Source organism: Bombus huntii, chromosome 5 (assembly GCF_024542735.1).
Source record: "Bombus huntii isolate Logan2020A chromosome 5, iyBomHunt1.1, whole genome shotgun sequence".
NCBI lineage: Eukaryota > Metazoa > Arthropoda > Insecta > Hymenoptera > Apidae > Bombus > Bombus huntii.
Window position 1 is genome coordinate 16,290,718 of NC_066242.1, and position 13,501 is coordinate 16,304,218.

The 13,501-nt window shown below is 39.5% G+C and overlaps 1 protein-coding gene across 2 annotated transcripts in view; it reads left to right on the forward strand.

Annotated features, from left to right (window-relative positions):
* The window catches only part of LOC126866077 (connectin-like), a 349,072-nt gene that overhangs the window by 90,601 nt on the left and 244,970 nt on the right, over positions 1 to 13,501 (forward strand). The window contains exon 3 of one of the 2 annotated variants that reach the window (XM_050619178.1): positions 6,070 to 6,131. The exons of the other annotated variant lie outside the window; for it this stretch is intronic. The gene's annotated coding sequence lies outside the window, so the exon portion shown is untranslated. The remainder of the gene's footprint in view (positions 1 to 6,069; positions 6,132 to 13,501) is intronic. 2 annotated transcript variants of the gene reach the window in all.

Consider the following 13,501-nt stretch of genomic DNA (forward strand, 5'->3'; position numbering starts at 1 on the left):
GTCGATATAGCGGGTTTAAATGCGGAAATATGCGAGAGAACGATTAGGATAGAGTGGATCGAGACTCAGAATAGACGATAATGATAAATAGAGTGCGGATACCTTTGCAAATTCGTATTTTTACGCATATGATTTAAGAAATATAATTTAGACAGAAATTTGTTCCAACTGTTAAATATCACGACAAATATCACGTTTTGAACATTTCGTATATTTTTCTATATTGCGTATATTCCGTGCATTTGTACGTCTTTAAATTTCCCAAAAAGTGCGCAAATGTCCGTAGTCTGGTGATAAATTCGAACTGCCTACGATACCTCAAACTTACCACGAAAGACGCAATTTTTCTGAGTTTGAAGTATGTTAAATAAATGCAGCAAAATGCGAGAAACTGTAGTATCTCAGAAATTAAACAAGACATCTTAAAGTAGATGCGTTGAAAATCGCGAAGAAATTATTTAGTCTGGAATTAATGTCTTAAACATCTTGAAAGTGTTTTCACAGTCTCGATAAGTTTTACGATTTTCAGAAATAGTTTCAAGAGCTTTGTCTTTGGTCGGTAGAAGTTAGCCCACGCGACGGTCCGTGAAAATTTCGAAGGAGCGAGTTTTCGACGCTCGGTGATGAATCGAACGAACGGACGCCACGTCGAGGAACAGACACGGCCAATGACGATAAATTATACTCGAAATCGCACGGCCGATCGGTGCATCGATTTTCGAACTCGTTTACTATTTGCTGCCCTAGTGCATCCATAAACGCGTTTCCAATAACGTGGAAATTAATAGAAATCGATTCGCTCGTGTAACGTCGGACTGGTCTCGTTAATTTCTGCCCGCCTTTCGCCGATCTAACAGAATATTAGAATTAGAAAGGCAGAATTTGTCGATGGCGTTGGAGTTGGAGTTAATTTATTGTCGATGAAAATTATTCTTACTCGTGGAAAGGATGGAATTTGTAATTCAATTTAAGACGTGGTCTCGCATATTGATCACTATACGCTGTTACATAGGATACAAAGGGGTTGTTTGAATTAATATCTAGTCGCTCGAAACGACCAGAAGCGTCTCATTCAAATGGGGTGTTTAGTAATGTATGTGAAAAATACGATCAACATCTTTGATAAATTCTTCTCCCTTTTTTCATCTCAAAGTTAGGTTGTCCGGAAAGTGTCTTTCTTCCGCAAACGTGTTTTTTATAACAGTGCACCTTCGTACAAACGTGAAAGCAAGTCTGTGAAATGTTTATCTCAACGGAACAAAATGGATCGTACGTAATTCGACGAAATAATATAAAACAAAAAACGTTGTGCGTCTATTATTTCCTCATAACACGAAAGAAACCTTTCCGACAACCTAATACTTATTGAACATTATTTGAGGCAAATATTAATTGTAAAAAGACCTTCGTGACCTTCCGTATTATCGTGAAATAATTTGTCGTCGTCGAAAATATGACCTCGAGGACCCTCAATGGCCCTGAGTCCCAGTATTACAACCTCGATGGTTGCTGCGTGACTCGAAGTTCAACATAAGTTGAAGTTGACATAACGCCGATGGTTCCACCAAGATCTTGAACTAACTTCAATGCCATCTAAATAACGTAATCGTGAAACAAGTTTCCAACAATCGAAGCTACTATTTTAAGCAGCTGTTCGTCTAAAATTCGTCCTTACTCGCGAATCTACTTGGCCAGCTTTCGTGCGTTTCGTCTCGGTAATGCTGTTTTATACGAAGCGTCGTAAGCTCACGGTCTTAATACCGTTGGGAGTCAACGGGAGGCTGCTAGGTGGAAAAATTCACGGCGGATACAGCGAAGAGACGGAAAATCGAGGACGTTTCCGGGTGAGTGACCCCGTTCTCATTTGACATTCAATGGATGGCGCGCACCATAAAGGGTCGGAATGTCGTGTACTCGAGCGGCGTAAATTACAGCCGGTCGGGAAATTCGTTGTAATTTCTCGGCGTGACGATTAGACGCGAGTTCCAGGAAAAATCGACGAATTCTCGTCGAAGGGATCGCACGGGATCTTCGTTCGACCGCTGGAGAACGTACATCCTTGTTGAAAGTTTCTAATGAAAAAGAAGAACAACCGGTGTAAACGCGGCGGACGAATAATTCCAATGGAAATTCCACGAATATGGACGAATTTTTTTACTGGAAACAGGAAAAAGTAATCGACGAGGAAATATGAGAATCGATACACTGACTATACGACGAGTATCTATTTTATTTCCATCTTTTTTCCTTTTCTTTCTTTTTTATAGTTCCTTAATCATCGATGTAATTAAAAACCTTGCGAACAATCTGATAATTATCGTTGCTTCTGAAGATATTGTTTCCTTGTGGTGCAATTAGTCATGGGCGTTTCGAGTCTGTGTAATTTTCCAGCGACTCGACGTTTTTCGATAGTAGACGTTCTTTAAGAAATTTTAATAAATTTGATAAGTTCTCGATACTTACAACGAAATTGTAATATGAGTGGCGAACGCATAAATAACGAAATGCTTATGAAATCACGAACAATTTTATTTACATATTTTTCGCATATCTATGATACAGAATTTGAAAATATATTTCTTGTACTTTAAAGCATAAACATATAAATGTAGGATACAATTGTGTATTTCTAATTGTGTATTATATAATTATTCGAAACGATTCGCAGTGTTCCAGACCGCGTTAATAGGTATAGTTCATGGATTTTGTTAACTGTCTTTATTTTATCCACTGGAAAGTACGAAATTCTAATTAGAACCGAGGGTCCTAGAGATTTCTTCCATTCTCAGGATTACAGGTCGGTTCTCCCGAAATGGAGTTCGCTTAAAAAATCCCCTCTAGGTATAACTAGGTATACATTCTTGAAGTGTCGCCTACGTTGGAGTGTAAGAAGGTTCTATAGAGGAGCGTAGGAATATACATTTTAGGGTAAGACGGGTTTTAGAAGTTAGAATTGCTGAAACTTTCAGACGGACACGTTCGCTGTTCAGGTTGTAGAATTCGATCTACCTTTGAGCTAACTTTCAGATTATAGCTCCGAGTAAAATTGTTATTTTTCGTTGAATAATTTTTCACTTGCAGCTATTCTTAAAAAACTTTTAGTCCAATCGATTTTGCTTTAATTCATTTACGCGGACAGTATTTCCAGGCGATATTTTTCAATTCTTTTTTCTCTATTTTTCCATGAAATAATTTTGAAAGTGAACGATCTCCAAATGGTGGAAATTGGTGGCTCTCAGCTAAAAATTACATTCCACGTGCTGAATTTCCATCGATACTTTTCAATCACGACCTATTCGCAATTTTCTACGAAGAGAAAAACTATTTTGCTAACGAAAAATAGAAGCATCGGAAAGCAAGTTGCAAATGCCGACCAATTCCGCATCTTCCGCTTCTTTTATCTTTTATTTTCTTAATTAATATCTATTTAGGGAACTCAAACGATCACAGCTTACGTCTTGATCCTCTTTCATTCGCCATAATCTCTTAGAAAATTACAGTGCCTGTGAAACATTTTTAAACGAACTGTAATTCTGTTTCAATTTAAATTGTACGCTAATACGATTGTTCTAGGAGAAATTTTGATACGCCACCATATTATTCCATGGAATACATGGAACACTTATATCACATTCGTACCGTTGTCTTCAAAAGTTGTTCGTTTTAAGGAAGCAACAGAGAGACGTTTCAAGTCGAGAAAGTCTTTCCAATCGAGCGATAAATTGCACTGTTGTAATAAATTAAAACTAATCGGTTCGTCTTTCACGAGATCCTACAACAAGTAAACACGTTCTAGATAATTATACGCATCTGCAAGATAACGTTAATCTTTGTTACGTTAATTTGAGTAAATAAATATATCCCCCTCGCAGTTGAATCAAGACAACCATCACAGCGGTAATGCATCTCGCCTCGAGAACTCGGCAAGCCTCGATATATCATACTTTTCCTTCATTATCGCTACCATTTCATTATCCTTTTTCTGCAGTCTGTTTCAACTAGTCAACACAGCATACAGATTGAGACAATCAAATTTCCATCTGACGAAAGACCATTAGGTTGGAACGGCTGGATTGACCTTGCGAGATCTGGTGAATTCGAAAAACCGGCACTTAAGCCGATTACGAGCTTATGTTCGCAATCGATCTTCGTCGTAAGTAGCCAACAATGGCGGAGTCATTTCCGTTTTTGCGGTAATTATGCACACGCCGCGGCCGCGTTCGCATTTAATTTCAGCCGCGTGTCATTATCGTACAGGTTTGTGCACTCGTTGCCGCTTGCTCGTTCAACTGATTGAATTTTTCATAAGACCCCATAATAAGAAGCATTGCAACTGTGCCTAGCATACGTAATGTATTCTGAAACGTTACTTGTTCCTGGCAGAATGGGAAAAAAGAGAACGCTTGTAGTAACGACGCTATCATATTTTCCGTTGCATAATATTCTCGACGTAAGTAATGCACCTTCGATCGCATTTAGATATCTCGACACACCTTACTCTAATATCATCGCTAGGAATTGTCGTTGAAAAGCGATGAAAATAGTTGTTAGTTTTAATGTAAATTAGCATCTAAGAAATTATGATTTTCTTTCGTCATTTTGTGAATTTTATAGAAATTGGAAGGAACTCGCTTCATTTCAGGAAAGCAAAAGAATATTCTAGCGCATTTAGTTTCTGTTTAACGTATCTGAATTTTTCTAACAAAATGTTCATCGTGTTAGTTGGCACAAAACCGTGACGAACAGAGAGACACTTTAGGTTTATAGAATCGTTTATTTTTTTCAACACTGTCGGCGATTCGCGCGTCTATGTGCATATGCGACACCGATCTATCTTTCACACGATGACCAGGCGAACAAACGACAAAAAAAAAAAAAAAAAAAATATCGGTTTGATTGGAGGGAGGGATGAGATTCGTACACGCAATTTCGGAGTTGTCGTACAACTAACGGAAACGAATTTGATCGCTGTAACAATCTCCGATATAGGTCTCGCTGGAGGTTAAAACGATCCAGCATTCTGGTTAAATATCTTACGAATATTTTTGTACTTTTCGAACTTTAACGTAGAACAAACGACACAACGAAATCACGTTACGCGATCTACGATTTTTCTTCTCGCGAATTTTCATTTTCGTTCAAAATTTTCGCAGAAACTTAAATTCAACAAGAAATCTAACTAAATGAACAAATAAGAATTCCTCTTAAGAGGTCTAATTTTAGAGGAATAGAAATAGCTCGTCGCTCTCCTCTAAATTAAAACAACCTGTAGAATTCGCAGCTGTCTGAGGCTCTTCAAAATATCACGCCGCAGAAACAATTCTTTCCCATCTGGAACACAAATCGGTGGCAAAATGCTCTCGAAGCAGTTACGTCGGTTCGCGTTACACTGTGTTTGCGCCGGTTAGCCATTTGAATCTCATTCCCCATGCAAATTGTGGCGGTGCTGGCACCGTGATTGATACGTACACCGTTTGGTCCCGATCTAAACTATTTTCCCGCGTGCGATAAACCGACCCGAATTTCGAGTCGCGGTATTTAATACGCGTTGTGCATGCAACAGACGAAAATCCAGACATTGAGAAAAAACAAATATCGAGTGCCGTTTAGGGCCGCCCCGCGAACGTTAGTTTGCACACCGATTCATTTGTCACGTGTCCCGTGTATTTGTCTTCGTGCCGGTTATTAATTGCCCCCTCGTCGAGTCGAGCACGTACAAATATTGGCTTGCACGAAATACGCTGGCAAGTCATTATACAACGGCCAAAACATCGCCTGGACATACTTTTCCAACGAAACTAACTGCTTGGTCAGTTTTAGTCGTGTTTTTTTTATTGTCAGTGGGTTATTAGTAAACTAGGCCAATAGACATTCGGTTAAGCCGGAGAATAAGTTCGATAAATCGATAGTAAGACTCGACGAAGAACGTTTTAAGATAGCGACGACGAGATACGGGACATTAAGATTTTCATTTAAGTGGAATCAATAGATGGGTACTGTCCCATAGAGGTTCGTCAATTATCAAGGGAGTTTGTTAATTAACAATATCGTGGTGTTCTTTGCTTTCAGGTGAGTCTCGAGTAATCTGCTTTCGTCTTACGCCACTGATGATCCGTTCTTTGACGTTTAATGTAAGTAACAGTTCATAAAATATGCTTCATTAGTATGTATATATAAATTTGACATATGTGAACTATTAAACGAAGTACAAATTACTTCATATATAAATATACATACATATACATACATATAATAAATATACATATATATATATCGCTGTCAGATCGGTACCAAACTTGATGGATCTTTACCAACATTCAAGAATTAAACCTCGAAATCTAAATTCAAAGCTACCTATGAAAACTCTTCCTCTTATCTTTCGTTCTTTGTCAAAGGACCCTCTGAATGATCGAGCAAGTTGTTCAACTTCGAAACTCTGTTCAAATGATATCTATTCGATCGATCTCATCCCATGCGTCCTTTTTATATCTTTACAGTCATATTTACGTTTCTTGAAAATACTAGACTATGAAAAGAAGAAGGTCCATATATTATTAATAGCACTGCATATACACCGAAGATTCATAAATTACTGTTCATAATTTATTGGTACGCAACACCGGTAATAATTTACTACCTTGGACGCGCGAACAAAGATCGACGCATCACTCGAAGCGTTAATCCAAACGGGATGAGACCCTCGCACGGTTCGCTATACTTCTCAGGCGAACATCTGACGGCAATCGAGCGACGGATAAACAGAGGGATTGGGCTCGTGTAGGTTCGCGAGAAACGTGGTACACCTGGTGGCTCGGAAGCAACTACAAGTGCACGAGGAATACACCGTGAGATTATTTTCTCTGACTCGCTTGTTTCCGAGCGAATTTATGCCCGTAAGCAGTTGCCAAGATATCCATCCGGCGCGTTCTGCTGGCTGGACAAACACTTAGCCACGACTTACGAACGGCCATCGTCCAAGACAACCGTCGCGTCGTACGAATAACTTTTGCGAACAATGGAGCACGCACGAGTGATTGCACGTGAATTCGGCCCGTGAGACGAAGTTTTCATTGTTCGCGTAATATCGTCGCGTGCTGGCTTCCACTTCGAAAGATCTCTTTACGATCCCTTGAGAAGATCGGGAGGTGATTTTAAACGGAATTTTCTTTGGGATGAAAAGTATCAAATTCTTTCCTTCGAGAGGGTAGAACGAACGTTTGATTTTATTCGTGATCGATGTATGCGTGGAGCGATGGTAGTCGAAATGTACAGTTGAAAAGGAAACGAGTAGATAGCAAAAGTAAGACGATTTTAACATAGAATAACAAAAACAAAGTTTTCCTCGCTTCTGCATGTCAGAATAGACTAGTTCACGGTTTTTGACTTTGGTCCAGCGTTGTTCACGAACATTTGAGCCGAGGATTACTCCACGAGGATAGCGTGGCGTCGTGGTTCAATTCCCGTTGAAGTCGATGCTTCCTGAGACCGGTTAGTAATGACTGTGGAAGTTGTCGCGGAAACGGAACAACGTTTAGGAAATGGGCTCCAGGGAAATTGAGTTGAAAGTTGAATTTCAAGGATCCTCGGCGTAATGGAATCAGTTAAACCTTTTAGAACATAATCTTTACTTTTCCATGGATTAATAATCGTCCACTTAAATTGTAATTCTTTTTAATTCTACAACTTCTAGCAGACATCAACTTTTTCACTTCGTTTTTTCCTCAGTTTCGTAAAATATGACTTTTAAATAATCATTCAACTTCTCTAGAACGCATCGGTTGTAAATCTACAAAATTGGTATAGACAATTATCAATTGATCATTTTGATATCATTGGCCATTTTAATAGTTGTAGCGTTAAAATGCTTCGAATTTCGTTCAAAAACCGTTTGTAGCGCTATCTGTTCAAGATGAGCGAATGGCGAATATGCATGGAAGAAGAAACGTCGAATAGCGATCGTCGCTTATGGGCATTCATGCGAACCAAACGACACAACGTTCTATCTACTGCAATTTTCGTTTCGATATTCCCTCTATTTCATGTTGCATATTTTAAATCTCCTATCGTAGAAATTTTATTTTATTTCTGACTTTTCTTCTTTGTCACCTTTAGATGACATCGTTACCGAGAGAAATTTCTCTTCGACTTTAACTATTCTCAGAAGATTGCAATTTCAATTGCAGGGAATTACAAAAGTACAAAATTAACCATTAGCGTTTACAAAAAATTTACCTTCAAGATCCAAATTCAAAGACTGGTGAATATATTTCCACGTCATTCACCTTAGTCTTTTTATCTCTATATACAACTCTGTGAAACGATTACAAAGTTAAAACAATTATCAAGATAAATTATCACGTCTAAAATAATTTGGCGCCGAGTCACGAAGATCACGATTTCCGCGTCACGATTTCCCCGACCAACGGAACCCACCCAGACACCAAACCTAGCGTACCATATATTCCCTAACCCAACCATGATAAGTTTATGCTCATATAGGACCCGAGCATATCGCCTAAGATGAGCGCCGTCGAACAAACAATCCTCCGTTGTTTGAAGTGCTATTAAAGGGCTCCAGATGGTATGCATCTGAGCGAAGAGGCTGGAACGGCGATCGAAGCGAGAAAGAGAGACAATTGATATTGAAGGAAGCCCCGGGATTGGATGCACTCCAAACGCGTAGAATGGAACAACAAGCAAAAGCCGATGGCTATGTCTACTTATGCAAAATGGAGAAATAGGAAGGTTCGTTGTTATCGCTTGAATCACTGGTTCCGTTGGACCGAATTCTCTAGCTGGCGCAGGATATCCTCACTTTCAACCAACCGAATGCTCTTCCGCCTCTTTGGAGATGTTGTGTTATCTCGCCTCTCGTGTGCCCCGAGAGGTATAGCGTTCGATGCACGAGATATTTCGATAGGAACGTTGTTTTCTATCGTTCCTATAGACTTTGTTGAACGAAAGCCTGGTCATGTTGGAAGATTCGGTCAAAGGTTTTGGATTAAGAGATTTTTACGGAATTTTACGGATAGCGTTGTCGGACCATTAGTTTCGTGCTCATTTGTAAGATTATTCTTGCTCGAGGTTCGATACAGTTTAGCAATTACTTCATGTACATTTTATTTCTTAAATGGAAGATTATTGGAAATAGTTCTAGTGTAAGTGAATAGGTCTGTATTTTAAGATCTCTTTCGATCAATACTGTGGCTACTTTAAAATATAGAACGCGTTGTATCGTAAATCACACTGATGATTCACGTGGTCGTCGTATACAGCGAAGTTTGTTCTTATCGTCTTAATATTTTCATTATTGTTAGCAGCTTGTTGACCTTTTCTTCGTCATCGAACCGAGCAACCCACCAAACGCAAAAACTCATCAGGACAGAAGACAAATTACAACGTTACCACGATTCTCAATTCCCTCAACGAGAACAACCAAAAAATATATAAAATGTTCCATTTTCTCCTATCGGAGGGGAAAAAAGTATTCCTCGGAGAACCTCCCTTCCTGAACGGTGGCGCGTTAACCGCCAAGGGTGGATTTACCGGACGATTAAAACACCGCCCGGTTTCTTTCGTACTCTGCTAGAAGGAAAGTTCTTGTAACGATGTCTTAACGAGCTAATGGGATTTATTAATTCCCCCGCCGTTTGAATAATTAAAAAACTACGATGTTAACATCCGCAAGACACGGGTTGTTCGTATTTTGCGAGCTGCCCTTTGCGTCGCCCAGGGAGCTACACGTATTAAAACACACGAAGCCTTCCGTCTCCAGGGGATGATTTCTCTTCGTTAGACAACCCTACTATTCTTTCGGTAAAGGGAATTAATTCTCGCGTGTAACTTCTCAGAGAGAAAGTTCGCAGTTCGGATCTGTTCCGCTTTCAAATAGAATTAAAATAAAATTTTTACGTCGGAATTTACACAGTTTTCCTCCTACCTGTTCCTCTGTGCTTTTGTTTCCGTTCGGACGCAGGCCGTTTCGTTTCATTCTCACAGCTATCTTTTGTTCCCGATTCCTTGCTTTTCCTAATTTTTATTTGTCCTGAAATAATAACCCGACGAGTTTGTTTGTTCTAGGGGGAACCTTAACTACTTATTCTACCGGTTTTTGCTTCTTCTCTATTTTTTTTTATCTTCGCTGCTACTGCTGCTCGCTTCGTTGAATTTCTGGCATTTCGTTTCGGGCGATTTAAATAATTAGGAACATACGGTGTAGAAGCCGTGCAAATTCTCCCCTCGACGTCTTTTCCGATTATTGCGTTTTAAAATATCTTTGAAGTACCTTCAAAATTTCTCTGGTTCTACAACAGCGGAACAATCAAATAGGAAAATTTAGTTTAACGTACGCTTCAGCGAATTTGTATTCCTTTTTACGAGTAGCTTTCATCACTTTATATCGCCTTGTATAAGAAAATCGACGTTGATCCAGGATTCGTTTCTGTTGAGAATTAATGTTGATCTTAATCGGCCAAATAAATGTATAGGAACACTTAGATTACACTTAGAATTGATATCAAGATAGTTTCAGATTTATTGGATATGTGATTTACAAGATATTCGTCGATACACATTTGCACGCGTCTCAGCACTCTCTTTGTCTCACCATCTTCATTACCACACTACCAACGGAACGGTTGCATTCTTCTATTTCACGAGACGCTGTGCACACTCATACTCATATATGTGTGTCACTACTACGCGGCTAATCTAGTGTAGCACACAAAATTACACATATCTCAATAGTTTCGATTCATAGTTTGCCGCTTTATAGTAAAACAATCGTGAAGACACATTTATCGTATTTCATTTCATTAACTTGAAATTTGAAACTGATACAGGATAAGCGTTACCTAACCGTACGTTTAATCACGAAATTCTGAATGGTTTCATACGTTCGTAAAATAATCAGCTTAAAGCCGAATAATCTAATTTTTAATTTCACAACATCGACTTCATCTGTATCTAATTTCTGATCCACAAACGAGATTTCCACCGATGACCACTCTAAATAACATCCATTACGACCACCGTACTACTTCCACAGCGTTCTACGTTCCTCCCTCTGTGTCCGGCAACCGCTTAGCATACGAAATTTCGATCAGAATCGTTCGCCCGTGTCGGTCGATATTTTTCCACGCGAGAGGTTCGCCGTTTACCCTCAGCAGGGAATAAAACAACCCCTATGCGGGGTCCAACAATTGTGCCGGACGAGCAAACACTCGTACGTTGGCCAGAATCCATTAATAAGACGAAGCGGGACGCAAAGTGCGTGCGAAATGTCTGGGCAAGAGCCAGAAAAATGGCGCAGGTGAATGACTATTTGCAGACTCGTTGCAGGTCGACCCTATATCAGCTCTATACGAGGGTTCAACTTCAACTTTGAAATTACTGCGTTTTGTTCGTGGAAATCGCCTCGAAGAATAAATCGAAAACACGCCGGTTCGATTGTCAATTTCCCGCACGTGCGACTTTAGCTTTCGATTTTTTTTCCATATACAATCGGCTTGCGCACTTGGACAGGAAAGAAATTAGCAGGCAACTCGGTGTCGCTGATGCTTCGACAGGGATTATCCGGTTTCACGGATTTTTGATTTAGCGCACCTTTGGTTATTTATTTCTTCGCGATCCGTCAATCGGAACGTCGACGAAAAAATTTGTCTCAAAATCGCGTACGCAGAGCGAGGTATCTATGTTGTATGTTATCTATATCGTTCCGATTGTGCGTGTTAATAAATTTATGGGAAATATACAGAACGCAGATAATACGCAAAAGAATATAATATTCGGAATAATTCAGTCGATATAGAATCGAAGGAGGGCGAAACAAATTTTATTTGTTTAATCGTATTCATAAAAATATGAATTCGCGTAAACACGAGTAGTTTTATCGATTAGACTACCTTATATTATTATTCATAAACTGCTTATTGTATGATACGAAGACGAATTGAGTTTGGCGGGTTACACAGTTTGGAAAGTAGCTTCTAGAAAATCGTAATCCTGATGAATTTTGTTTGAAAGCTATGCATTTCCCTGTGGTGAATTTGGAAATGATTAATTAGAGTACCTAAATTGTGCTTTGTTCGTCGCATTACGGTATTCTGGTAATTGTTAGAGAATTTATGGAATTAACAGGATTAGGTAGGATTAACAGCATGCTTTCCGTTGCAGATTAATGTAAAACCAAGAGCAACGGCCATTGTTAACGTTAATAAGATGACATGAGAGGATTCTTGGCCTTTCATTCTCCCGAGTCTATTCTAAAATATATACAGAGGCAGCTTGACTTACAAATACCAGAAATTCTTTTATTCGATGGAATAAAAAATGGAACATTTCCATTAAAATCTCAGAAAATAGTAAAATATATTTAGAAATATTGAAACACTTAAAATAGTCAAAACATAGATTTCCTTCAGTCAAAACCAAAATTATTTCGGAATTTCGTCGAACCAGGAGATTATCCTAAAAAAATAAAACAGTTTCGATACTGAGATTATTATTTCATAGTTAGATGTATGTGTGTACATGTTAAAAACAATTCTACTGTACACAAAATACGACACGATGCAGCACAGTGCGACACAAACAGATTTAACGACCACCGTTTAACGAGTTGCCCAAAATATTAAAATTTTCACGAACATGTACCTTTCTGTCGCATCCTAATTCCAAGCTCCCGATCCTTCCATCCGTATCTCTGCTAGTCGAAGCTTCGTCATTTGCAATGGACAGCGTGCCAAAAAGCAAACAAGATTCCATTCCCACAATGCATCACCGATTCAAGAAGATTAACGATCCAAGGTTACCCTAATCTAAAATTCCAAGCAAATGTCCATGAAATATCGAACGCTACAGAGGATTCGTGAAAGCCGTAGGAAAACACGAATTAATAAATTAAGCAGGAATTATTGCTAGGATAGTTGGAGTGGAAACGAAAGAGACGAATTGTTTCGCTATCGGTGGTCGGAAGCCACTTGTTGATCTGTATCGTGGCTAGAAGAGCGATTCATTGTCCTCGGTGGCGACAGTGGCCGCAAAGCGGCAGATTTCGTGAATGCAAAGGAATACCCTTTAATCCTTCGATTGTGGTTCCATGGCGCGTTTAACTTGCGCTGGGAATCCGCGACAGAAGGACCCGGAACGAGTTTGCTGACCGATGGAACAGGTGGGTGGAGTTGCAGTTCTATTCAACGTACCCGCCGACGCTCTCGTCACCGTTGCCTACCCCTCGCACACCAGTTCGTCGTTTATAAAAGAGACGAGAGACCGACCACACCACCTGTCCTCTGATTTACTCGTAGGAACAGGTGTCACCGATGACCGGTGTTCCCAGGTCGCGAGGCAGTTCGGGATTTAATGGAACATTCGCGCTACCCTTTCGTGGCTCTGAGTAATTTTAAGGGGAAAATTTGGTTTTCCCAGCCATCTGTGGTAATTTTATTTGAGCGATGAGGAACATTTGTGTGTGTTATTTAGAGGATTACTGCGGAGGTTA